We start from the raw sequence: 8,739 nt of genomic DNA on the forward strand, positions 1-8,739 counted from the left end.
ATGTGATAATAATTAAGAAATAATAATAACTGTAGTGGGGTGGCTGCCCCACTCCTATGCTAGATGGGGCTTCAGCAGGCCAGAGAGGCTGTGCAGGTTGGCAGCCAATCAGAGAAGGCCTGCTAGGGAACCAATCAGAGGCTGAGTAAGAGGCAGCAACCAGGGCCAGGCAAGGCCCTATATAAAGGCTGCCCAGGGGAGAGGCTCTCAGGCCTTCAGAGGGTGAAGCTTGGTCTTTTGTGTGAGGGGACTAGCGGCAGGGCAGGGCAGGGCAGGGCAGGGCAGGGCAGCCTAGCCTAGCCTAGCCTAGCCTGGTACCTGCCAGGCTGCAGGCCCTGAGGGAAGGGCCTAGCCGGTGCAAAGGGGCCGAAGGGGAAGCAGCCCAGGGAGAGAGGCAGACAAGGGGAGAGAAGGAGGGCAGGAAGGCTGCTGCCAAAGGATCCCTGGGTTGGGACCCAGAGTAGAGGGTGGGCCTGGGTCCGCCTCCCACCCTTGCACATACACCCAGCTATTGTATGTGGCAATAGTGGACTGCACCAGACCCCTGACATGAAGGGTTAGACTTTGGGCTGTGGTTGGCTGCTGCAGCTGGGCGAAGTGAAAGACTGCTGATAACCTCCCACTGGAAGGGGGTGAGCGAGGACTAAGGGGCACTACTGGAGGGCAGCGTCTTGAAGAGGATGCCACAAGAAGGGAGCAACATGGGTCCAGGTGCCAATGGAGGGTGAGACAGATGGGACACCACCAGTGGAAGGCGCTCCACACTGGACTGAGCTAATTCCCTGACAAGCCAGCAGGAGGTGCTGCAGTGGTGAGTCCCAACCCCATCACCATAACATTTAAAATATCTCATTTATATTTTCCAGTCCTTTGGTCTAAATACCAGGTGCTGAGCAACACTGAGATAATCACACTGGCTTCTCTTTAGTACAAATGAGCTATTGCTAGGGGCTGAGCTTGCTCCTATTGAAGTCAATAGGAACCTTGCTATTGATTTAAGCAGAGATTTTCAAAAGAGTGTAATGGAGTTGGGTACCAAAACCCATTGAAATTCTGTGGGACTTTGGTGCCAAACTCCCTTAGGTCCCTGCGAAAATCTGTGCTTTATAACAACTGCAGCATCAGGCTCTGGTTTTGGACATTTCAAGTGCAAAAGCAATGAAATTAAATGGACCTTTACAGCAATAGGCACTTATAGCTAAACAGAAGGGGCAACAACAACATATGGTATAAAGATGGCTTTGATTTAAAGTCCCAAGCGTATGCATGTCTTACTGGGGTGACTAACCTTGTTAAAACAAATTAATTAGCATAATGAGAAGACAGAAGGGGTGACTTGTCCAAGCCCATGTGACATCAAAAATCAGGCGGGGTAACTGAGGGGAGACACGAATCCTTTTGCTGCCAATTCTCTGCCACTTGTCCATTTCACACAGCTGCTGTCTGCTCAGTGGCTCCCTGTCAGCTTGGCTGCATCTCTGGGTAGCACAGACAAATTGACAAGCAAGGGAGCCCAGCAATGGGCAGGATCCTGAAACTGACATGAATTGCTCTAGCTTTTCAGCCCAGCCAACCCCTGCGGCCCTGAGATGTCCATCAGACGAAAGAAACTGACAGCACGTGGCCCTCATTCTGCTTGGCTGCTGCTTCCACAGAACTCCACCTCCCGTTTCCCAGCCTTCCGTGGAGCATGAAGAGTAAAAGAGCTGGATGTTCTCATCTCTCGTGCAAGGAGAGAAATCTTTTGTGTTAAATGTGAAACGCCCAAAAATCGCTTTTAAAAATAAAAGGGTCGGTCGACATTTGCAGAGCTGGGAACTAATGCTAGGCTCATAAAGCAATAGTTTGGCCCCTCAATACAAGTGGCCTGGTTTTCAAAGGTGCTGGGAATCTGCATCTCCCACTGACTGGGATGTGATTTGTGGGTGCTCAGCACTGCTGAAAATCAGGCTACTAATATTTAGATGCCTATGTATAGATTTAAGAGCCTAACTGTAAGCACCCAATCTAGACCCTCACGTGGCTGTGGCCCTATTAGTAGCAGTATTTCTTAAGCAGCGGTGTGCATATGGGGCAGTAAAGTGAGGAGATTGATCTGTTCTTAAACCTTTCTGGGTAAAGTTCTATGGCACATTTACCTCAGCGGCTGCTCAGCCTTCTGCCCTACTCCTAGCTCAGTGCTCCTGGTGGCATCACAAGCCTCACAGCTTAGTGGGGTTGGGTTTTTTTTTTTAAACGGCTCATGATTGCAGGAGAAACTGGAGCTTTCTTGTTTTATCTATTGCCCTTATGTGATGGGGTTTACAGACCCCACCCGGACCTGAAAGAGTTAATCAGCCTCTCCTGCTACACCTGTAGGGGTGCCAGGTCTGAAGGGAGGAGGCTAAAAAGGGAAGGCCCTGCTCAGGTGAGGGCTGGGTTAGGAGGAGTACAGTTCAATAATATTCATGTGGTGAGAGACGAGCCTAGCCTGGAGCTGAGCTAGGATTGATGCCTGATTGAGCCTGCCTGGAGGGAAGACAGGCATTGATAAGGAACAGTTTGGAAGTACCTGGGGACCTGATAGGTCCTGGCAGCAGGGTGTCTCACCAGAAGAGGTAAGAGAGTGAATGAGAGCTGAGCCCAGGGGGTGAATGGATGAATAACCCTAAAGGGGATAAGTGCTAAGTCATTTGGGCCAATCACTCCTTTATTTTGTGTTTTGTTTGGACTGGGACTCTGGATTCTGTTCCCCCTGGAAAGGGACTGAAGTGTTGTAGTGACCTGGCTGGAGGGCTGAGCCATGTAAACCACCGGATCAGGTGGGAAAACTGAGGCAGAGGGCTGCAGTGCTTTGCCATCAGGAGGTGCGTTGAGGCTGGTAGCCTGCTTGGACCTTGCTAATACCAGCCCGTCTCCTACTGTGAGAATGGAGCCAGGCTGTGCTCAGCCAAGGTGGCTACCCACCAGTTCCCTACACAATTCTCAAGTGGCGATGAGGCAATTGTAAGACTGTCCTCATTCCTCCTGTTTTCCTGGGTTGGAAGCAGCTGTCTCCTGATCAGCGTGTGGTCCAGGGAGCAGGTAGAGAGGGATCAGGGGACTTGGGGGGGGGGAGGGATTGGGCCCAGATAGGTAGACTTATGGTGGGGAAGGTAAGATGGGGCGCAGAGAGGAAGGTAGTGTAATGAAGGGAGAATGCGATGGGCAGGAGACTGAAGGGAAAGGGAGTTAAAATGTAGGGGAACAGGAAGATTAAAGACTTGGGTGGGGGGTGTGGACAGGGGAATTTTGGCATTTGTGTATGTACGTGAAGTTCAGTTTCCAGCCTGAACCCATCTTGTGTGAACCCTGGGGTGGGGGCTTCCACCTGCCGCTTGCTGGCCAGAAAGCGCTGGGGTCAGCACCGAAGCCATGGCTCCCAAGCCAGGCTGCTGAATGGGTCAGGTGGGGCTGGCTGCCGGCCCTGCTGGTAGGCAGGGGTTCCAGCCAGGGAACCACGCAGATGTTGAGTTGTTGCTTCCACCCGTTGCTGCCAGGTGACCTAGGCTGTGAGGCTGGCTGCTGGAGTCAGCTTGTGGGAATGCCTGAGAGGTGAGAGGCCCGGAGCTGTCCGTGTGTCTGGAAGCTGACAGGGAGCGGCAGCCCTCGGTATAAATCCCTCCGTGCGAGACCTGCGCAAGAGTGTACATCACTCAGCTCCTTAGCCCTGTGAAACGAAGCACTCAAAAGGGCACAGTCTGATGGGGAGAGAAGGTCTCGCTAACGTGCTCCCGTGGCCCAGCTTGCTGAGGTGCTTTGCCGGGAGCACAGAAGTGAGGCCCTCGAACACAGCTGTCCCCCCCGCTTTGCCCACTGGCTAGTGGCTAGTACTGGCAGTGCTCTGTGCGCGCTGGAGGCTGCGGGGCGGGGCTGCTGAGGTTCTCTGGTGTACCATGGCTTGTTTTCAAAGGGGGAGGGCGGCTGATGCTTCGCAGGGCTGGGAAGCACCTTGCTACCCCCTGCCCTTAGCGTCACGACATCTTGTCTGGGCCTGCTGTGGGCCAGCTCCTCAACCCCATAGGCCACAGGCAACACCAGCACTCCCTTCTAGGCCTCGCAGGCCCTGCTGTCACTCTGCAGCTTAGCCATAGGCCCAGGCCGACCCCCGAGCATCTCCCTGAAGCGTCCAGCTCCTGCTCCACAGGACACTCGCCGTGCTCACAGATTCACTGTTTCCAAAGGAACATGCAGCCCAGCTTCCCCGTCCCACGCAGATCACCGCTATGCTTAACACACAGCACTTGGATACGGTTCTAGTGAAACCAAGTACGAGCATATTTAATAAAGCCCAGAGCTTCCAATAGAAGTGTTGGGTGAGTTATCTATCCCCATCTCAATATTATGATATTCCTCATATAATACCTCACTCTTGGTACAAACACCCTTCATCTACAATCCCCAATTGCTTTACAAAGGAGGTCAATATCCTTATCCTCCTCTTCCAGCTGGGGAAACTGAGTCATGGGGTCTTGCTCGAGATCCCCTAGGAAACCAATGGCAGAGGCTGGTACTGAAATCAGGTCTCTGAGTCCCAGTCCAGTGCTCTGTCCTCTAACCCATAGTGCCTGCTGAAGTGGAGGGTCAGAGAGATTAAGGCCAAAAGAATCAAAAGCAGCCACTTATTTTTGAGTGCCCAAGTTGATATTCTAGGGCCTGACTGGCTCCAGTGACTTTGATTGGCAATTTGGGTGCTGAGTGTCTCTGAAAATGACATCCTGAACCAGCAAAAGGAAGGACAGGAGAAAAGTGAGTGTCTCCTGTGAGGTAGGGGTTACAGAGGAAATCACGCAGCACACACATGTTATTCAAGCCCTCATGCTCCCCTCTTGTCAAGTACAGAAGAAACTTTTTGCTCATGAATTTTGATTTTTTTCCATAAATCCAGATCACTAGGAAAATTTTGTCAAAAACCAGCAAGCAGGTAAATGTTACACTCATTCCGTGTGTAAAATTCAAGCAAGAACCTGTCCTCCCCAGCAGTATGGACAATGCACTGGAAATGACTATATGCGCTTTGCCAGCAGAGGGCAGGAGGCAATAAGGTTATCAAAACTCCAGCAGCAAACTCTTGAGCCGGATGGGCATTACCAAACTCCCTACGGTGTGAGGTAGGGGGTAGTGCGCACCTGGGGTGTAGTGCTCTGCTCTGTGTTGCATTCTGATCCTAGTGCTGCTCTGTGCATGGCCACTCCTTTGCCCTCTATTAGAGCTGCTTAAGGGTAGCTCTAACTTCTGCTGGACTGCAACAGCCGTGTGCCAAATCTGCAGCAGAGGATCGGCCTGGCCAGGCATAGGGGCATCATGGCCATGCCTCATGTCTCTGATTGTACCCCGCTTCCTTTCCATACTGGCACCAAGGAGGGTGAGTGGCCAAAGAACCCTAACATCAGCCACTGGAGGGCCTGGCCCCTGGTATGTTCTCTTTCAATGAGGGGAAACACAATCCTCTGCAAACTTGGAGACAAAACACTCCTTTGGGCAGCATATGTTTGCTTTGAAGTAGGACATTAAAATCCCCAGGGAAGCTAAGTAAATTGTAGATCAACAGCTGAGCTGCGTAATGGAACTGTGTGCCACAGAAGGCAGACTTGAGTTCACCACTGGTATTTCTGTAGAGAGTTTTACTATTGAGTTCCCGAATCTGTTTATACAGAGACCGCCCGAAAAACCCTTGTGTATTTGTGGTGTTTTCTTGTAATATTCAGATTGGAAAGAGAAAAATGGCATATTTATGCCCCGGGAATGCTCCGTAATCTTTAGCACGTATTAGCTTCCATTAACTCCCTCACAGCTCCTGTGAGGGAGATAAGAATCGTTGTCCCCATCTGAACGATGGAGACACTGAAGCAGTGATATTAGGGGATATGCCAAAGGGAGGGAATTGGTGCCAAAGCTTAGGGAATAGAACAGGGTCCTGAGTTCTAACTACTACCCACGCTTCATCTCCCAGGAGAGACTTCATAGAAGTGTAGGACTGGAAGGGACCTCGGGAGGTCATCTAGTCCAACCCCCTGCACTCAAGGCAGGACTACATAATAACTAGATCAGAGGTCTCAAACACGTGGCCTGCAGGCTACATGTGACCTGCTGAGTTATTTGCTGTGGCTTGCCAAGCTCCCGCCCCCCTGGAGTTATTTCCTGTGGTCGCTAAGGTCCCCTTACCTGCTGCCCCCCCTCAGCACACCGTGTCCCCGCTCCTCTGCCTACCTGCAGGCGCTCCCCACTGCCAAACAGCTGTTTGGCGGTGCTTAGTGCTTTCCAGGAGGGAGGAGCAGGGAACCGTGTGCTCAGGGGAGGAGGTGGGGCAGAGGTGGGGATTTGGGGAAGGGGCTGGAATAGGGGCAGGAAAGGAGTGGGAAGAGGCAGGGGTGGAGCCTCATGGAAGGGGTGGACTGGAGGCGGGGCTGGGGGCAGCGGAGGGAGGTTTTCTAGTGATGTGGCCCTCGGGCCAATGTACTAGTCCTCATGTGGCCCTCATGGTGATTCTAGTTTGACATCCCTGAACTAGACCATCCCTGGCAGGTGTTTGTCTATCCTGTTCTTAAAAACCTCCATTGACAGAGATTCCACACCCTCCATTGGCAATTTCTTCCAGTGCTTAACCACCCTGACAGGAAGTTTTTCCTAATGTCCAACCTAAACTTCCCTTGCTGTGATTTAAGCCCATTGCGTCTTGTCCTATCCTAAGAGGTTAACGAGAACAACGTCCTGACCAGTCCTGCACTCGGACCACGAATAATAAGTCAAAATACAATGGAGACACTCACACATGGGTATTTCCTGTGTGTATTCATGCTTGTGTACTGTAGGTCTCTTATGTAAGAGTATGCTAGGGGCTGAGAAGTAGGCGTTAGTATCACTAATGGCCCAAGAGAGTAAATGTTGAATTCATGTTAAGATCTGCTGGTGTAAAGGATTTAGACCAACAAGGCCATGTCTACATTAGCACATCTGTTGGCAAAACTTTGGTCACTCGGGTGTGGGGAAAAAAAATCCACATCCCTGAGCGACGTAAGTTTTGCCAGTATAAGCGCTCGTGGGTTGGTGGGTGAGTGACATAGCTATGGCTGCCTGTTAAACTGGTTTTATTATGTTGATGGGAGAGCTCTCTCCCGTCGGCATAACATGGCTACATAAGCACTTTTTCAGCGGCACAGCTGTATTGGTACAGCTGTGCCCCTGTACACTTAGAAGTGTAGACATGGCTCAAGTCATGAACTGAGGGGGTCTCGTGCTTTTGTTTTTTAAATATGTTCTGACTCCTATAGTAGCCGGACTAGGAGCAGCTCTCCTAGCTCAGATAAAACGAGCACCAGTTTGTTTGCACTTGATTGTTGAACCCTTCCAGAGCTACAGGCAGCTCCAGCAGTGAAAGGCCTGACAAGTGGTTTTCCCTGTATTCACAGCCCCTGAGAATCTGTTCCTGTGAGCTCACTGGCTCAGTATTTAGGCCAAAGAGGCTCGAAAGATTTGACTGACCATCCCAAGATTGGTTCAACCAACTGCAAGCAGGGCATGTCAGTCTCCCCTACAGCTGCCAGAGATGCAGGTTTTCAGAGCCTTCTATTCTGACACTAGCTCACCCAGCCACGTGAAGCCCTGGTTTAAAAATACAGACCAAAAGCTCAAAGTGGGAGGTTCATCTCCCCAGCAGTGTTCTCAGCCAAGACCTTCCTTTGAGGCCTCGGACACCCACCTGCACCAGATATATACTGTGAATATACAAACATGCCAGTAGGGGTCAGCACTCACTTCCTTCTAAAGCAGACCCCAGGCCAAGCGCTAGGTTTGATTCACAAGGAAGGGCTCTGGAAAGACTCCGGCCAGCGTTTTCAAATTTGGGTGCCTAAAGGAAGGCGCCTAAATCCCTACAGAGGCACCTCACTATGTGACCCGATCAGTGGGAGCACTGGGTGCACTGCATCTTTGAAGCTCAGGCCTCTTTGTTACCTGCCTCATGTTGAAAATACTGGCATGCTGTGCCACCAGCTGCTGAGCTGGAGAAGCTTTGTACAATGTGCACATTTTGTACGATGCTTTGTACAATGTGTACATCGACTTTGTACAATGTGCCCATGTCTCTGCCTCCGCTAGCATATTGTAAAACCGAAGATCTTCCTCTCTGCTGACCCCACCTCTGCTGTCTGGGGGGCAAAAGCTGGCTTCATTGACCTGGTTTTAAAATCCCCGATGGCAACGAGAGACCCACCCCACTCTCTGGCTCGGATAGTTGGAACGGATGCTGGGGGAAGAGATTCTCCCCTATGCCCAGCCCAGGTTGTGGAGTGACCAGACAGCCCCGCTGCTCCAGCCCCACCATGTCCCTTCCACAGAGGGCAGAAGGGAGGATCTGCATGGCACTTACCCCGAGCCGACCCTCACCAGCACCAGATCAACGGGGCTGTGCAGGAGCTTGGACCCCGACCTTAAAATCGATCAACTGCCAGCCAGCCCTCCACAGCTGCACAGGCAGGCACTGTTCCAACCCAACCTGGGACACCATCCCTGCCCCCCAAAGATCTTAGCTTCTCCGTAGCCAAAGGGTGGGAGGGGAATAGGCACAGAGGGGATGTGACTTGCCCTAACTGGCAGGCCAAGTACACAGGTGGCAGAGGTAGATCTCCGTGGCTCCAGCCGAGTGCCCTGTACACTAGAGCAGGCCATCTAGCCCGAGGGCGTGCTTTACAGTACACATGAGTTGCTCATTGGAACATGTTA

At 51.7% G+C, this 8,739-nt stretch overlaps 1 long non-coding RNA gene across 1 annotated transcript; it reads left to right on the top strand.

Annotated features, from left to right (window-relative positions):
- The first annotated feature begins 251 nt into the window (after positions 1-251).
- Positions 252-1,800, top strand: LOC119860713. Its single transcript, XR_005294612.2, has 2 exons — positions 252-811; positions 1,557-1,800. It is a non-coding gene; the product is annotated as an uncharacterized LOC119860713 (long non-coding RNA).
- The last annotated feature ends 6,939 nt before the right edge of the window (positions 1,801-8,739 follow it).

The sequence above is a fragment of the Dermochelys coriacea genome, chromosome 8 (genome assembly GCF_009764565.3).
Source record: "Dermochelys coriacea isolate rDerCor1 chromosome 8, rDerCor1.pri.v4, whole genome shotgun sequence".
In the NCBI taxonomy this organism is placed as follows: domain Eukaryota; kingdom Metazoa; phylum Chordata; order Testudines; family Dermochelyidae; genus Dermochelys; species Dermochelys coriacea.